Source organism: Mixophyes fleayi, chromosome 5, assembly GCF_038048845.1.
Source record: "Mixophyes fleayi isolate aMixFle1 chromosome 5, aMixFle1.hap1, whole genome shotgun sequence".
Classification (NCBI taxonomy): Eukaryota; Metazoa; Chordata; class Amphibia; order Anura; family Limnodynastidae; genus Mixophyes; species Mixophyes fleayi.
Genome location: NC_134406.1, coordinates 219,462,786 through 219,481,047, shown reverse-complemented (window position 1 = coordinate 219,481,047; position 18,262 = coordinate 219,462,786). Strand labels below are relative to the sequence as shown.

Below are 18,262 nucleotides of genomic sequence, written 5' to 3'. Positions count from 1 at the left end.
GCAACATTTTTGATTTTTGTGGTACTAGTGCTTTGTGTAAGGATAGTATGTGCAGTGTAGAGGAGCGATTTAAACTTGTTGTACCTAGGCCAATTTTGGTGTGCTGTCCCCTTCTCCCAACTCCATCTCCTCAGAAGTCCATGGCCCCAAGCTTCAACACGTTCTATACACTGCCTATATAAAATTAATAAATGTAGTCTGCTAGTAAGTGAACATTGATTTTTTAGGTTTGTTGGAATAAGCAAAAAGTAAAATGTAATCACATAAACATGGAGAAGTCTGCATTCTGTTGCCCTAGGCCCAGGTCTATATGTTTTTCCACAAATCCAGGCTTTGCAACATACACACACTCAGTGTGCCAGAGATGAGCACATCTGGCACTTTGACTTGCAAGAACTATGTGCAATTTCACCACCCATGAGGTAAAGTCACCCCCTGACAGCACATACTAGCAGACTGCTGCAATCAGTCACCCAGATTTTTTGATTAATTTTAAAGATCAGAACAGACTGTCATTCTGGATCCTCTCTGTAAAGCAAATTTGTTAAGGTTAGCTTAGGATGCCAAAATAGGACAGCTAAATTATTGTGTATATGGAAAGATTTAGGCCCATTACCCCACTTGCATCACAATACATGCTTTTATTAGCATTTTTTTAATGCTAGTAAAGGTATGTAAACAGGTATGAGAATGGAAACCATTGGTTCCAAAGATCTTATGTCCACCAGAACTTGCACATGCATTCGAGGAGCGCTTGCGTTGCCGTGTGTGAATGTATTTGGGACGACAGACTGCTCTTCATTGACCTCCCTGACTGTAAGTGCACATTAACTATGCCAAAGCACAAAAACAGACCAGCCAAAAAGTAAAACAACAAAAATGTTTTCTTAGCTTCCCCTTCACAAAATGGTCCTAGGCATCATGGTCTGTAGGCTATATATTCTGGAGAATGATACAGTGTATTACTGCATTCTGTTCATGAAATAACTATAATACTATTTGTGTATGCATGCCCCATAAGGACATTTTTAACACTTCTCAGTTGTCTATTCAGAAAAGCCCTCCTCTCACACCATCTCACATTAATAGACTTGTAAACGCTACAAATAATTTACATAAAAACACAATAAAATGTGTAAAATAAAGATGCAAAAAATTTAATTCTAGAAATAGATAATCAGTTTAAGGATGGAAACCACATGTTGAAAAGAAGCAACATTCACCTTCATCACCTAACCAAAAGACTGTGCTGCCGTTTCCCTCCTGAAATTATTCATTCAGGAACTTCTATTTTCATGTTCACACACTGACATGAGTACTACTGCACAGAACTCCAAATCCCAGCATGCATTGCCACTGCGCAGCTGGAGAGCTAAAAGGTTACCATCTTCTGTCCTAAAGCTTTAATGATTGCTGGAATGTTAGCTACATCATCTCAAAGTTATGCCATTGTCACTGTATAGAAAAAACCCCGGTCTCAGAGGTGAACATATAATGATAGATTTACTGTGTAGCAACTTTTAGAATTTCCACAATCAGTCCACCAGCTTTATGACCAACTTGTTCGATATGATTTTTAATCTGGACAGAAAACGCACACTTGATTGAGGGAAATATGAATGGTCCAAGTTAAAGTCCAAGGAAGCTGAAACATTTGCCTTAGGCCCAAAAGATGATAAAGGCCCAAATATGCATATAAATTGGTTGTAAAGATCATTTAATCACGTTTCCTGAAACAGGCTCATATGAATTGGTTATATAGATCATTTACAAATACATTGCTCATGAGACAGGTTCTGTGATATTTACAATTTATTTACAACTTCCACTTTAGAAAGCATTCGGAGGCAGCATTGTTACTGCACGGTGCAGAAAAGTACAAGTAAGAAGAAGAACAATACATTTATTGTGTTTCTGTTCAAATACTCATGAAAACAAAAAGTTCCTACAGACATCCATTCCATAGGTCTTTAGAACCTTCATTATCAGCGGTACATAGTACACCAAACCAATTTTAACATTTCTGCTACATTTAATAAAGAGATCCACAACAAAAAGAATAAAAAATAATAACTAGGTACTGCTGATGGACATTACATAATAAAATGGTAGTACTCACATGCCCTTTTTTCCTCACTACCACGCCCTCTGTAATCCTGTGACAATCCAGCACAGCTAGCTGCAGGTTAAACTACGACCGAACGTCCCTATACATGGATTCTATTATATGCCAGGCGAACGGATTGTACAGGAGACAGTGAATAGTACTTTTTCATAATATATTTCACCAGGTTCATTTTTTTATGCTTCAAGTCGCAGATTTTTTTGAGTCACACTGGAGTAATTTGAATAGTAACACTACCAATTATTAATGAGTCGATTCTAATGTGGGAAGAAATCCACTGGAACGGAAGAGTTAATACATTTAGAGTATACATTACCTTACCACTTAAGACACAAATGATTGAATAGTTAAATATTTAATTGACACACTGTAAAAATGGCCTATGATAGATCATGATTGATTTTATCACTTACTTCCCTCTACAAATGCTTCCCAGCAGCAAACAGACAGGGACACAGAAATAATTTGCAGTTGTGGCCGTTCTGTGCTTAGCAGATACTAAAAAACAAAACCAGTCAACATGTTCACAGTTTTTCCACTACGGTCCAGGCTAAGTGCCAGAAACTGAAAAAGCATTCAGTGGATCTTCCCACTTATCAGGTCTCTCACTGGCTGTGGTCTGTCTAGCTTGATATGCCCGCCATAAAATAAAGCTTACAGTGAGAATGGATTACGGCAAATCTGGAAAATGTGCAAATGTTTATTTTTTCCCCCGGTGCAAACCTCTACATATTACTAAACCATCCCATGCTGTTTCATATACGAATGTATATGTGGTGCTGTGAAGGTGTGACTAACACATTACTCATGTCTCAGTGCTCCAACACATCCCAAAAAGCTGGTAGCGCTTACAAGGCTAAACTGCATCGCATACATTATACAGATCCATGAGTTAGTATTCACAAACAAACAAAAAAGAAAAACACAATTGTCTTCATTTTTTAAAAGAAAAAAAAAAAAAGAAAGAAAAGAAAATGACACCGACATGGCAAAACGAGCACAAATAATCACTCATCACTCATTATAATGCAAATAATGCCAAACATGGTGTGAAAGAGGGCGTGGTCTATTTTTCCATACTTTTTTGCAAAATAAATCTGTGTTGCACACAAAAAAACAAAAAAACCCAAACCCAAAAACTGTTCTTGTGGGTTTTCCAAGTGTTCCGGATGCTTGTATGTAAAATAAGATATAGCGTCTTCTGGGGCAGGAACTGATGTTCCTGAATAAAATTATCTTACTGTACAGGATTGCAGAATCTTTCGGTAGTATATAATGATGAATGATAAATAATACTAATAATAATGGAGGGCTCCAATCATGAGTTTTAATTAAAAATGTTCTTATGCAAATATCTAGTATACAAACACATAATCTGAAACAAAATTATTTAAATTGGTCTCTTTGTGAGAATATATTTACTTTTTATCTCAAAAATAAAATATTTTATTCAGCTACCATATTAGATACCAACTGAAAAGAAATCTATTTCTACCAAAAACTAAAGTTCAGTGTTTGGTTGGATTAAATAAATAAGTAATAAATGCAAAATATTCCTTGCTTGTGTTCAGCAATCTAACTGATCCATTGAGTTCCCCGACATGAGACACAGTCAGCCAGGGTCAGGGCCCGATTAACAACGGGCATGATGGGGCTGCAGTACCATGCCTCTCCACAGAAATAGGCCCAGGCCAGCCAGGGTGGAGGGAAAATAATTTTATTTTATTTATTTCTTTGTGTGAGGGCACCTGGCATGGGGAGATGGAGGGGAGTTTGGGGCGATGAGCAGTGTGGAGTGGTTTCATGGACCGCCTGCTCGCGGTGTCCCTGGTTTCTGGGGGGGGGGGGGGGGGGGGGGAGACACCGCTCAGCACAACAGGTAGGAACAATTTATTTTTAAAAGAGGATATGTGACAACAGGCAATATGTGACATTATAACATACATCTGTGAATGGCCAGTGTGTCTTAGCATAGGGATCAGTTCCTTTTCTTACAACAAAATTACCAACTTTTTCAAATGGAGATTAGACCCCGGTGCCACTGACAGGTAACTATGTTTGACTATTTTAAGTTTGAAGTCTGCTCAGATGTATGAACACTTGAAGAATGTATTGTGTGGCGGTCACCAGGCTGCCCTCTGTATTGTGTGGCGGTCACCAGGCTGCCCTCTGTATTGTGTGGCGGTCACCAGGCTGCCATGTGGTCTTCTGTTGCTGTAGCACATCAACTTCAAGGATGGATGTGCTGTGCATTCAGAGATGCTCTGCTGCATACCACATATGGTTAAAATTTAGTTACTGTCACCTTCCTGTCAGCTGAAACAAGGCTGGCCATTCTCTTCTGACGTGTCTCATTAACAATGTGTTTCCATCCACAGAACTGCCGCTCACTGAAGGTTTTGGTTTTTGTTTTGAGCACCGTTCTCTGTAAACTCTAGGGACTGTTGCGTGTGAAAAAAATCCCAAGAGATCAGCAGTTTCTGTCGTACTAAAAGAACCTGTATGGCACCAACAATCATTCTACAGTAAAGGTTACTTAGAGTGGTCAGAACAACAATTGCAATTTTTGCCAATGCCTGCATGCTTTTATACATTAAGTTTCTGGCACATGAATGGCTGCTTAGATATATATGCATCAACTAGCAGGTGTTCAGGTATACCTAATAAAGTGGACAGTGAATGTATGTTTGTAAATAGATATATTTACATGCATACATTCACTGTCCACTTTATTAGGTATACCTGAACACCTGCTAAGTGTGTGTAAATACCCACCTCCAGTGAGACTGCACTTCTCAGGGTAGGCCCTTTATAATTTTCAGCCCATGCGGCCCTTAATCTGGCCCTGGCCAGGGTAGCCTGCCCTCATACCTGCTGATAGCACATGTCTATATGAAAAAAGGCACCCTTGGCAGTAGAGAGGAAAATACACCCCCCTATACATTATATGGTCAAAATTTATTTGGCCACACGTGTTAATTATTAAATTGAGGCATTTCAATCAGACCCGTTGCTAGAGGTGTATAAAACTATCCACCTAGCCATGCAGTCTTCAGAATTTTGTATCACAAATGTTAGCAAATGAAGAGCTCAGTGACTTCAAGCATGGTACTGTGATAGGATGCCACCTTCACAATAAGACGGTTTGTGTGATTTCATCCCTGCTGGATATTCCACTGTCAACTATAAGTGATATTAGAAAGTGTAAGCCTTTAGGAACAATAGTAACTCCGCCACAAAATGGAAGACCACATAAAATCACAGAGCGGGGTCAACAAATGCTAAGGTACATGGTGCCTAAAAGTTGCCTACGCTCTGCCGATTCCATAGCTGAAAAGATAAGAACTTCCACTGGCATTAATGTAACCACAAAAACTGTGCAGCGGCAGGAGCTTAATGGAATGTGTTTCCATGGCGAGCAGCTACATGCAAGCCTCACATCACCAAGGCCAATGCCAAGCATTAGATTGCGTGGTGTAAAGCACACAGACTGTGGAGCAGTGGAAACGTGTTCTGTGGAATGACGAATCACGTTTCTCTGTTTGGTAGCCAGATGGGCAAGTTTGGGTTTGTCGGATGACGGGAGAATGTTACCTGCCTGACTGCATTATGTCAACTGTGAAATGTGTTGCAGGGGGTATGGTCACGACACGCATCCTGCAGCTCCTGTCTGCAGGTACTTTGTTGGACCATTGTATATACTTGTATCCTGCCTGTAGTACCACTGTCCACCAAAGGAGCCACTCTGTGGTACTTATACTGTTCTTACCTGCCTCACTATTGCTGGAAGCTTAAACACCTGCTTCTGGCCTATATAAGCCTGCCTGTCTCAACCAACCTTTGCCAGATCATCTGTTGCAATTACCTGTGTACTGTGCCTGTTCGCTACCTGTTCTCCAAGTCTGCAGCACATCTATCCACAGATCATCACAGCCACTGTGTCTAGTCCACTATCCTTTGGTAACGCTCTGCATATTATTGCTACCTGTTCTCTGAATCTTCAGTGCCTTGCGCCGCAGACTGTCGCACCTTGTGTGCCATCTCCACTACTTCGTAGTAATATCCTGCGAACCACCGCATTCTGCATCTGTTATCCACTGTGTTCTTTAGCTATGTCTGCCATATCCTACTGTACTGCAACCTGAAACCTGTGTAACCGATGATAATAGAAACCACTTCATTTCACTACACTCTCTCTGTGGTTTTTATTGGGAATCCTGACAGTATGATCTGGCCATAAATTGAGCCTGCTGTTGCACGCTTTCCACACTTGTTTTGAGGATTCCGAGGGTATTGGATTTACTCAGCATTCAACATCCTGAGACCATGGCTACTATTTCTTCTGAAATTCCCCTTCTCCAGATACTCCAAGTGGACATTCTCCAGCCACACTCTCAAATTAAAGTGCTTAAACAACTTCCAGTTTCCATTCCAAAGTACTCTTTGCGCCGATACAAACTCTGGAGTGATAACTTTCTTCCTGGAAAAATAATTTATCACTGCAGTACACCCTCCAGAGACTGTATCTTGCAATAATGGGGTACTGGATCCACCTAGGGAACAAATAAATGTATCTGTACAAGCGGCACCTCTCAATGTCTCTATATTGAGATGAGGTTTAATACGCTAGTTTCAGGTGCCTGCTCAGAGGTGTCAGCCTCTGCCATTCACTGCGTCCGGTCCAGAGTCTCACGCCATTGTCTCTGTTCCAGAGACATTGTCTGCTTCCGAGAGGGTCCTGTCCCTCTAGTCATCTCCAGAGATATTGACAATCCATGCGGTTCAGCCCAAGTTACCATTTGTCTGCACTGAGGCTTCTCTCACAGTGCTGCCCAGTCGGGGCCTCCTCCCAAGTCGCCCGCCCAGTCCGGGCCTCCTCCCAAGTCTCCCGCCCAGTCCGGGCCATCTTCTGCCAAGGGTGTCCTGCCCGAGTACCCAAAGACCCAAGCTGACCAAGTCTCGTGCTAAACCAAATTCATCTTCTGTTCCAAACTTCCAACCACCTTTCTTCAATGGGGATATTCAGCAATTTGATGCGCTTAAAGTTTTGTATGTCTTATTTTCCATCAGTACCTGACCTCCTAGATACCCAACGAAAGCAAGTGTTTTACCGGTTATCAAACTTCACAGGAAAAGCTCTGGAATGGGCAAGCCCCTTTATGGAGACCAGAGATCCCATTCTTTCTGATTTACAGTTTTTTTTTTTCCGAGGCAGTGATCAAGGAATTTGCTCCAGCACCTGTTAGTCGTACACCCTGCATGTCTTCTGTGCCATCTTCTTTGTCTCCAGTTGCCAAAGAGTTACCTACATGTTCTATTCAATTTGAATAACCCTGTGTTCCTAAAAAGACTCAAACAGAAAGCAAAAGGAGAAGGTGTCTTCTGGGTCTCAACTCTCATGTGGCGTAGTTTCTATACCCTTTCCGCCCTTGCACGAAAACTCCTCTACTACATGCCCAATTCTGGACTATGACTGACTTTTTTGACCATTCCTGGTAAACTGGGCCTCTGGAATCCGCCCTTAAAGGAGGGGGTACTGTCACGACCTGCATCCTGCAGCTCCTGTCTAAAGGTACTTTGTTCTACCTTTGCATATATTTGAATCCTGCCTGTAGTACCACTGTCCACCAAAGGGGCCACTGTGGTACTTATACTGCTCTTACCTGCCTCGCTATTGCTGGAAGCTTAAACACCTGCTTCTGGCCTATATAAGCCTGCCTGTCCCAAGCAACCTTTGCCAGATCATATGTTGCAATTACCTGTGTTGCTGTGCCTGGTCCCTGGCTCCTGTTTGCTGTCTGTTCTTCGAGTCTCCAGCACATCTATTCGCAGATCATCTTAGCCTCTGTGTCTACTCCACTATCCTATGGTAACGCTCTGCATATTATTGCTACCTGTTCCCTAAATCTTCATCAGTGCCTTGCTCCGCAGACCGTAGCACCTTGTGTGCCATCTCCACTACTTCGTGGTAAAGTCCTGCGAACCACCACATTCTGCATCTGTTATCCACTGTGTTCTTTAGCTATTTCTGCCATACCCTACCGTACTGCAACCTGAAACCTGTGTATCCGATGATAACAAAAACCACTTCATTTCACTACGCTCTCTCTGTGGTTTTTATTGGGAATCCTGACAAGGGATAATGGTATGGGGCTATTTTTCAGGGTTTGGGCTAGGCCCCTTATCTCCAGTCAAGGGCAATCCTAATGCTTCATCATTAATCATTTAGGACAATGCTATGCTTCTAACTTTGTGGCAACAGTTTGAGGAAAAGCCCTTTTCTATTCCAAAGGACTACAAAAACATGGTTTGATGAGTTCAGCGTGGAAGAACTTGACTGGTCCGCACAGAACCCGGACCTCAACCCCATCAAACACCTTTGAGATGAACTGGAACGGAGATTACGAGCCAGGCCTTCTCATCCAACATCTGTGCCTGACCTCATGAATTCTCTACAGAATGAATGGGCACAAATTCCCACAGAAACACTCCAACATCTTGTGGAAAGCTTTCTAAGAGTAGAAGCTGTTATCGCTGCAAAAGGGCGACCAACTCAATATTAATGTATATGTATTTGAATACAATGTCATTTCAGTTCCTGTTTGTGTAATGGTCAAGCATCTGAATACTTTTATCCATATAGTATATGTTGTGGTCCGATAGGTGGGAGACTGTTCTGGGCCTTCTACTGAATGGATTTGGATAAGATTCAATATAAAAACAACACCACCACTGGAAGTTCTTCTAAGCTGCGAATTACTTTTAAAATGTTGACAGTTACATCCAACTCATTGTTAACTTAACAACATGAAGATTTAAATACGGGCCACGCCAGATACATCAGCTAATTATATATAATATAATATATATATGTATATATATCCTTCCCTTGCTGCTTCCAGCAGGTCAGATAGTAGGGTAATTGACCCTCTGTACATTAGGGTATAGCCCTGAAAACTACACTGGGATTTGCTGGGTATGCTATTTCCATTAAAAATGATAATGATATAGGAAAAAAATAAATATTATATATATATATATATATATATATATATATATATAATATTTGATAGCTACTATTAGATTGTACTGGAGATAGTAGTGCTGACGACAGGATAGAATGATCACATACATGAATACATTTCTAATTCAGAATAGTTTTGAAAATAATATAAGACAAAGCAGCAGCATGCATTTTAGGGTATTCATCTGGGGTTGCACTCATTGTGCATGAGCATTTCTGTCTGTGCAGAGGTTTATCTTATGCTAAAGTAACTTGCTTTATATTTACAGTTACTTATTAGAGTTAAAGTAATTAGCTAATTGCTAGGCATGATGTATACTTACGCATTGCCTTACATGATATCACGGTGCTCGTGATAACTTGAATAAGAAATGCATGATTATCCAATAGGCTGGCTAAGCTGCTTTCAAGGGTGTAAGGCTGTTGGGGGGAGGCACAAAATTCAGAACAAATTAATTTTTACCTACCACATATTGGCCTTTCGTGCAAGGTGAGGGGGTACTATGAGCATATTAACCTAAGGCAACCTGAACCCTTAATCAGGCTCTGAAGACATAAGAATCCACCAAGCATAGCTGCTAAATTGCTGAAACAAGGTAGTCTGATGTGAACCATACCTCACAGCACCTTCAGAACTCTGAAAAAAACACTAAATGGTTTGGGGACCGATAGCCACTATGATACCTAGTTTACCCTGAATTAAAGAACCACACAGATGTCATGAACCAGTCATTTTGCATCACCACTAAACAACTAGATCTCTTTCCAATATGCTGTATACTGGTTATTAAAGAAGGGATGTTTTTCTGAAAGCCTGTTTGTTACTGCAAAGATCTGCTATGAATAAATATGGGGTACTAATGCTCATCATTGTATATTCAGAAGTACAGACACTGTTCTGTGTACAAGAATGAGAGAGGGATCCAGCCAGAGAGTGCACCATTTATTTATAGGTAAATCTGTGCATATCACAGGTAAAAACTGAGGAAGTATACTATAACGGTATAACCCCCAACACTATAAAGTCTGAGCCAGGAAGGGGCAATTTGGGGACATGACACCAGAAAATGTGGGTGTGGTTTCTGCATCATTTGGGTATAGCTTGGTAGATCAGTCTTCAGTTTAGGCTCAATATTTGAATGTTGGGAGACATCATTTATTTGTAGAGATATCAAACAATTGGTAATTCAGCAACGTCAGCAGTTTTAGTCCAATTTAATTTTGTGAGGGGAAAAATTAAAGATGCAATGTTGTGTGTGTAACACGTTCTTTCAATCTCTGGACTTGTGGCAGGATTGTTTTTCTTGTATGTGCGAGTCAGTTTGAGAGCAATTTTCTTTCATTTGGGCACCATGTGTAGGTCTGACTCATAGTATCACTGCTGACTCCCAGCCATTACATACAAAGTTATTTCATATAGCTCTGCTACTTGTTAAGTGTCAGCAGAAAACTTGGCGTTCACTCTAGATTGGTGCTATGATCTAATAAAGACACTGCTCTTGTGTGTTCACTAACACGAATATAATAGTGTGCAATACACTAGCCTCTGACATTACAGCAGAGGTGACAGCCAAATTTGCTGTTACCTCTGCTGTCACTGACTGACAGTGCTAGGATCATTCATTGCTAGGAGCATTTAGCACACATCAATTAATGTCCCTGTACCCTTCAGAAATCAGAGTTCTCACCCAGTGGTAGCGCCTCCACTGCCTGTAGCCTGGTGGCACTGGGAGGATGCCAGGACTCAGGTAAGTGCTGCGGGAGGGTGATTGGCAAAGGAGAGAGACTGGCAATAGGGAAATCTCTTTGCAAAATATGACAAAGCAGTTGGACTGGGGAGAATGTATTCAATATAGAACCAATGTGGGAGAGGGACTTCTAGACGGCAATTGGTGGGAATCTATGAAGTATATGGCCAGTATTGGGAAATATAACTGGCAATGTAATGTATGGGTGGGAATAGCAATATATCTGCACATCATATGACTAGCAATAGAGTTCATCTCTTTGTAAAATATGGATAGCAATGGGGTTATTTATGGTCAGTATATGGCTGGCACTGGGAATCCGTGCAATATATAGCTGGTAATTGTGGTTTCTTGGGGCAATATATAGTTTGCAGTGCCTCTGCACACATAAAATTAAACATAAATCCTTACATTTGCAGATTAGAACATAGCGATGGGTAAGTACAAATAAAAAAAAATATAAAGAGCTATTATGGAGTGTTAATCATAAACAGATTGGGGGGGGGGATGTTTATTTAACCTTTTTAATTTCATATATTGTTCTGCCATTTTCATCCATTAACAACAATTTTTATACTCAGCCAACTGAATGGAATAAAAATGCAGAGTTTAATATACACATACTTCCTATTGTGTCCTTAGTGTTCAGTGTGCTCCTACACTTAGGTTTGTCGCTATGTGTCTGCAAACCTCTTACTTAGAGCCAGCACCTCCTTCGCCTTGAGAGGTTGTTACTATGTCCGCTCTTATCAAAACATAATGTGACATAATATTGTGCTGGGAAACGTACCAGTAGTAGTTTGCGGTAAGATTTTTGCAGCATCCATAAGGTGTGGTACTTAAGGTTTAAACCAAATACAAAGAAATGTGTAATGGAAAACTGTATAAAGCGTTTATTGTATAGTATTTATGATGCTATTAGACAATATAGTTTTGTTTTAATAAAAACAAGCTAATTATTTTTTATTACGAGACGACACACACAAGGAAGGAGTTACATAAAGGAGTCTTGAGGAAATAAATAGGTAATGTTCTGAATGTTTTGGAAAATTAAAGGTGTAACAAATTTATGTCTGAAAATGATATTTAACATAGTCCCACACCCATTCGTAAAAAAGAAAATGATGCAGACAAGGCACCACCCAGCGACTTCATCAATGGTGCATTCAAACTGATGTATTTTATGAGCCACTAATTGTGGTAAATTGCCGACAATTATGTTTCAAATGTTTGGATGGTGTTGCCAATTTCCACTAATTTAAGCAGGGTTGTGGTGTTTCCTCTATCAGAGCATGCAAGCAGTACATGGCATGGAAGAAAAGAGAAGAATGTGAATTGCTATCATATTAAGTGATAAAACATTATGCTCAATCCATGGTGCCTGAACTCGATTGCAGAACATTTTATGGATACATTCAGAGACTGCCCAGATATTCTACTCAAGATTGTATTTATACTCTACAGCAGGCAGAGTTAGGGAGTATTCACATATGGGAAGATGATGGCCCAATGGTTAGCATCAGGAGCAGATTCAGAGAGGGGAGATCGAGCAGGTTTGGACTGGTGTACAGGTTGGCATCTGCCCCCTGTGCTGATTCAATTTGAATGTTTCCTAGCCGGCTGCCTGTGGCCACACACTACAAAGATATATCTGACAGCTGAAAAAGTCAGGCAGAGTATTCCGCCTGGCCGCTCTGATTCTATATGAAACACAATCAGATTGGCCGGGCAGCATTCTGTGCCTGACCTTCAGCTGCCATGCACATCTATGCAGTGGCATACCCAGGAACACACCGATTGGAGGATGTAGTGGGAGGTCTCCACACTCTGATTGGTGGATAGTTAACATTCTCTGTGCTGCGTTATATGTTACTGCTGTATAGTGGATAATATTGTGGCATAGTATAGTATAGTATAGTGGAAAAATCGCTTCTCTGCCTTTTGGCTAAGATCAAGTGAGTACCTGTCTGAGTAGGGGTTTCTGCCCGCCCTGAAAAGGCCATGGGGAAGCTTGGTCTGGCCAGAAGGCCGGTGGCTTAGAAAGCCTGAGTAGTGCCCCTGGAGTGGTGACATAATCACTTGAGGTGTGGGACCCTCACTTGAAACATGGCACGTAGCACGACCTCACTTTCTAGTCACACACTCTTCCTTGCCCCGGCCTTTTGGCTAGGCAGGAACAATTTTTAACATCTCGGCCGAAAGACTGGGGCAGTTTTGCACGGCACTATTTATTTTTTCTCACCTGTTTGTCACTTCACTTTTTTCTATGTTTTTTTCACTTGGATTTTAGGGGTGCGGGTTAGGCCCTTATGGACTCTCCCCCCGAAAGATCTAGGGGGGGGGGGGGGGATGTGTGGCCCTGAGGCTCCGGCCTCCCTGAAGACATCGTAGGTCCTCCCCTTAGGGGGTGGACTATCTGTCAAGCCCTGGGTGAAGCCTCGGTGGATCCCAGGGCCAAAGGGACCCCCCTACCCTTGCGGCGAAGGGGGTCTGAAGACCCTTGCCCCCAAAGGGTCCTTTTGGATCCGGGGGTCGGGGACTAGGGCCCTTCCTTTCTCAAGGAGGGCCATGCACCGCACCCTTGTGCACGTTTTTAAAGTCACACACTTTTTTTTCGACCACTTGGGAGAAAGCACTGCTTTTCAGGCTTTCAATTTAAAAAAAAAAACAAAAAAAAAAACAAAAAAAAAAAACTGTGTTCGTGTGATAAAAAAATGTATAGTTTTCAGGGGACAGGAATAGATATCAATGATAAATTATTAACATTCTCTGTGCTGCGTTCTATGTTACTGCTATATAGTGGATAATAACAACATCACAGGATCACAGATTCCTATGGTCACAGCAATGGTCCGGTCACCTAACACCATGGGCTTAAGTTCTACGTATCCTCAGATAAAAATGACATTTACTTCTATAAATATTATAAACCAATTATATACAATTACATGTGGATAGATTTACAAAATCTGACTGCTAATAAAACCCCCAATGATTACATTATACTTTAAGAATCAAAAACATGCCATAAATTAAACAAAAATTATGGTAAACATATCTTGTTATGTAGTCCTTTAAATAAAAGGATGAAATGCTTATCTGCTCTAACTAGGTTACGCCGACAGAACTAGAACATGCATTTATAAAACATGCAAAAGGTTCATTCAACACTCAACTCAGCCAAGAGAAAAGCAGCATTTCAAGTGTACCAAAGGGAAAGTAACTGGAAATATACTGGCAACAGTGTGATCATTTGAACTGTATGCTATATCTACAATTATGTCAATGGCATTGACATCATTGTTTTATTTCCATACTGTCTCTGTGGAGTGTAGCTTTCCCTCTTTTCATTTCTTTTTCTATGACTGACCAGAACAACCAACCTTCCACTGCTGAAGCCAAACAAGGTCAGAACATTAGGTCTGGGACATACTCTAAGGGCTTGATTTACTAAACTGCGGGTTTGAAAAAGTGGGGATGTTGCCTATAGCAACCAATCAGATTCTAGTTGTCATTTTTTAGAAAGTACTAAATAAATGAAAGCTAGAATCTGATTGGTTGCTATAGGCAACATCCCCACTTTTTCATACCCGCAGCTTAGTAAATCTGGCCCTAAAAACCCAGCTGAGGTACATGGATTATTCATCTTTTGTAATATAAAAACATAAGAAAAGGGTTTCAAACTTCCTTATAAAACAAGAGCTATTCATTTCCATAGATTCGTGTAACTGCAGTCTCAAAAAGCAACTGCACTTTCTTTTTATTTATGCATTAAACATACTGAGGCATCCAATCAAACCTTTGCTTTTATTCCCTAAACTGTACTTGAAATATTAGTTACCATTTAATTGGTTTCAATGGGATTTGCATGATTATAAAGCTTTTTTTTGTAATACTGCTGCATGTTAACATGTTTGATTTCAGTCAACGTGCAGGAGGAGCTTAAAAATGCATTGTGGTGTGTGTTTGTGTTATATCACACATATACATACACACATACAATCTTGTGAGAATCTTCTGTTTATGATTCATATGCCAAGAATAGTGCACAGCTTACATGATGTGTGCGCATTTCAATGTATGAGAGAGACACACATAAATTAAATGATTGTTCATTAGTATAGACAATTCTGTCACTAAATGAAGATTATATTTAGTCTATTATATATTCCATTTTCCTTCCAAAGTTTCACACAAGTAACTGGACATAACTCTCCTCCCCCACATTAACTAGAGAAACATGTTTTGGCCTTTGAAGCTGCCTACATTTACATATCAAATGCTGGGAGCCAGCCCCCTGTGACACGATTTCTTCCTTGCCTTCGGCTGGGTACACACTACAGTATTTTCAGCCAACTATTGGGTCAATCAGACGATAAACAATCGGTTGGTCCGATAGCACATTAGTTTGCAAGCTGAAACAATAAATGATCATTACAAATCCCATAGTATCGTTTCATTTGATTTTTAAACTGGACTAAAAAAAACCTCATTGATAGAACAATTCTGCCATGTGTATGCACTCGTGACTGACAGTATCATAGATCTCTATGGAGTGTGCAGAATCAACATCTTTTCAGCCGATGGTTATGACAGATGAAGAACTCTGATCTGAAGGTAAATCATGTAAAATGTGTTTAGAGTGTACACATTAATCGGCATGCTGATCAGGAATTTTTTTATTTTTTAAGTAGTTGGCAAAATCGTAAAGATGTTGCATCAGGAGAAATTTTCTCTAGTGTGTGCCCAGCGTTAAATATCTGTAAAAACACACACACATGGCTAGGCCCTCTACTCTTACTCTCACACATCCATATGAGGACTTCATGTGCAAGCAAGTATTTAAGGATTATATAGTAGCTGCGGTGTAAGGCAACAAAGGAGGGCTGGTACCTGGGTAAAATTACATAATTTGATGAAGTTTGGTCAGTAATGACATGAAGTTTGAATGGAATATAATCATGTAGCCATTAGTCATCTTTGGTTTACAAATGGCTAAAAATGTGTGACTCTGGTTAAATAGTATGTGATAAGATTGCACTGTACTAGTTAGCACTAAGTACATAGTGTGAAAGGTAGTGAAATGGCTGCCTTTGCTTTGCAGATGTTAGAATATTGCGGAGATTTGGGAGTTTATAATCGTTGTTTTACATTGTTTGGAAGGAATTGAAATTGTAAGTGAAGATTGTTATGTGACAGATGGGAAAGATACTTTTAAGTGATTGTAGTGAATGTTAGCGTGCTTAAGAGAAATAGCCGAAGTAATGCAGTTTAGGGGCTAGATTTACTAAGCTGCGGGTTTAAAAAAAACTGGGGATGTTGCCTATAGCAACCAATCAGATTCTAGCTTTCATTTATTTAGTACCTTCTACAAAATGACAGCTAGAATCTGATTGGTTGCTATAGGCAACATCCCCACTTTTTCAAACCGGCAGCTTAGTAAATCTAGCCCTAGGTGTTTAAAGTTAATACGTACTTTAGGAGTTTGATTGTGCCTATACAATAGACAATCATATCCCTGCTATGGGACGAGTGTTGTAGTTTAAGATTGAAAGGGCTTGTGTATGAGATAAGTTAAGTGATATTGTTTGGAAGTTAGCAAAAAGGCTTTTGTGTGAGATAATATCAGTGTTGTAAGAAGTTAAGCACTGGACTTGTTGCTATAGGTACAAAAGGTTGAGTGTTTAATACACTGTTGTTATTTAATAGACTTGTTACGTGGTTTTGTGTTAAAAAGAAGTTACACTGTACTTGTTTTATAGCCACATACCCAGAGTGGTATAAAACAGGCAATTAGATAGATGGCCAGCATAAAGACATCTGCTTAGCTAACCTCATACCATGCTTTGCGAAGTAGTGACTTTGTACAGGGAAGCTTTATTGTTTTACTGGCAAGTGTGTATTGTGCTTAATGAGAGTTGTAAATCGAGATAGTAGCTCTATGTGTATGAGTACTAGAGTATGTGTACAAAGACAGTGGTGTGTATGCATCATATATATCATACACTCGTGTGTGTGTGTGTGTGTGTGTGTGTGTGTGTGTGTAGCGCAATATAAATAAATATAATACATAATATATAAATATATATGCTGCACTACATGTAAGGGGGGGATAATGCAGACATACCTACATTAGGAAGTTACAAAACTAGCAAGAAGTTAGTAATATAGGTTATTGTACCTACACACATATAATCATCTATGTCATACTTGCCAACTGACTCCCACATTTCGGGTGAGTCTCCCGGACTCCCGGGAGAGTATGGCAATCTCCCGCATCGGGCAGAATTTGGACCAAAATGACGCGATTCACCAGCAATCGCGCGTTTGGCCCCACCCCCGCTCTAAAATGATGCTTTTTGCGCCATTACGTCATGGGGACGGGGCCAAAATGATGCGATTTTCTGAGCCCCGCCCCCTGCACGCCCACTCTCCCACTGCAGCTCCTGGATCATATTTGCCATAAGTTGGCAAGTATGATCTATGTTGAATTTTATATACTGTGTATTTATTACATGTGCAAGTTTATGTTGTTGCAATTCTATTAGTACATTATTGTACAAGTAAAGATTCTATTTTATACATATATACCTGCATTGTGTTTATGAAGTTTATACTGTCTTGATACAAAAATTATTATATATAGAACCCTGAGAAATGGAAGTAAAAAATTAGTTTAAACAGACTGAAGGAGGCGTATCATAAGAGAAAAAGTGTAAAAGCATGTGATTATGTAACGAGCGTATCCAGGAACAGAATATGAAGATAGCGTGTGCAATTAAGGCAGAACCACAGGATCATTTACACTAAATTTCCCACTATTTTATAAAATAGTATATGAATGCTATTTTTATTTTTAGAAAACAGACTTAGAAGTGCTCATGCCTAATTTTTATAGTGTTTTTATTACAGCTAGAAATGTGCAGCATTTTTCAATTGCAGCTTCCAATGAGTGATTAAAATGCTCTGTATGACTGAACCTGCTCAAATATGTTTTTCATGAGGAGAGAATTTACTGGGCTTTTAAAAAACCGCTTGAGCAATTAAAAGCTCTCATGTGCTACTTCTTTGTTTTACTCCTAGAAAATGATGATTTTAATTTGGAGCCATTAGTCACTGCACTTTAAAAGTTCAATAAAAAGCACATGCATGACACAAAAAGTAAGACAGCCCCTATCTATGTTTTGTCTGGATATAGTCTAATGGGGAAAAACAAGAGGCCAGGAATTCCACTTTAAAACACATAAACATACATGAGTTTACATCAATCTGTTGCAGGTCTGTTCTAGAGCTTTATAAAGCACATGTATAAGCCATTTCTGTTTTTGTAAATGGTTCCACGTGTAACAAAGTAAACTGAAGGTC

The 18,262-nt window shown here is 40.0% G+C and overlaps 1 protein-coding gene across 1 annotated transcript in view; it reads right to left on the bottom strand.

Annotated features, from left to right (window-relative positions):
• Positions 1 to 18,262, bottom strand: part of MAPRE2 (microtubule associated protein RP/EB family member 2) — a 124,120-nt gene that overhangs the window by 86,265 nt on the left and 19,593 nt on the right. The gene's annotated exons all lie outside the window — the stretch shown is intronic.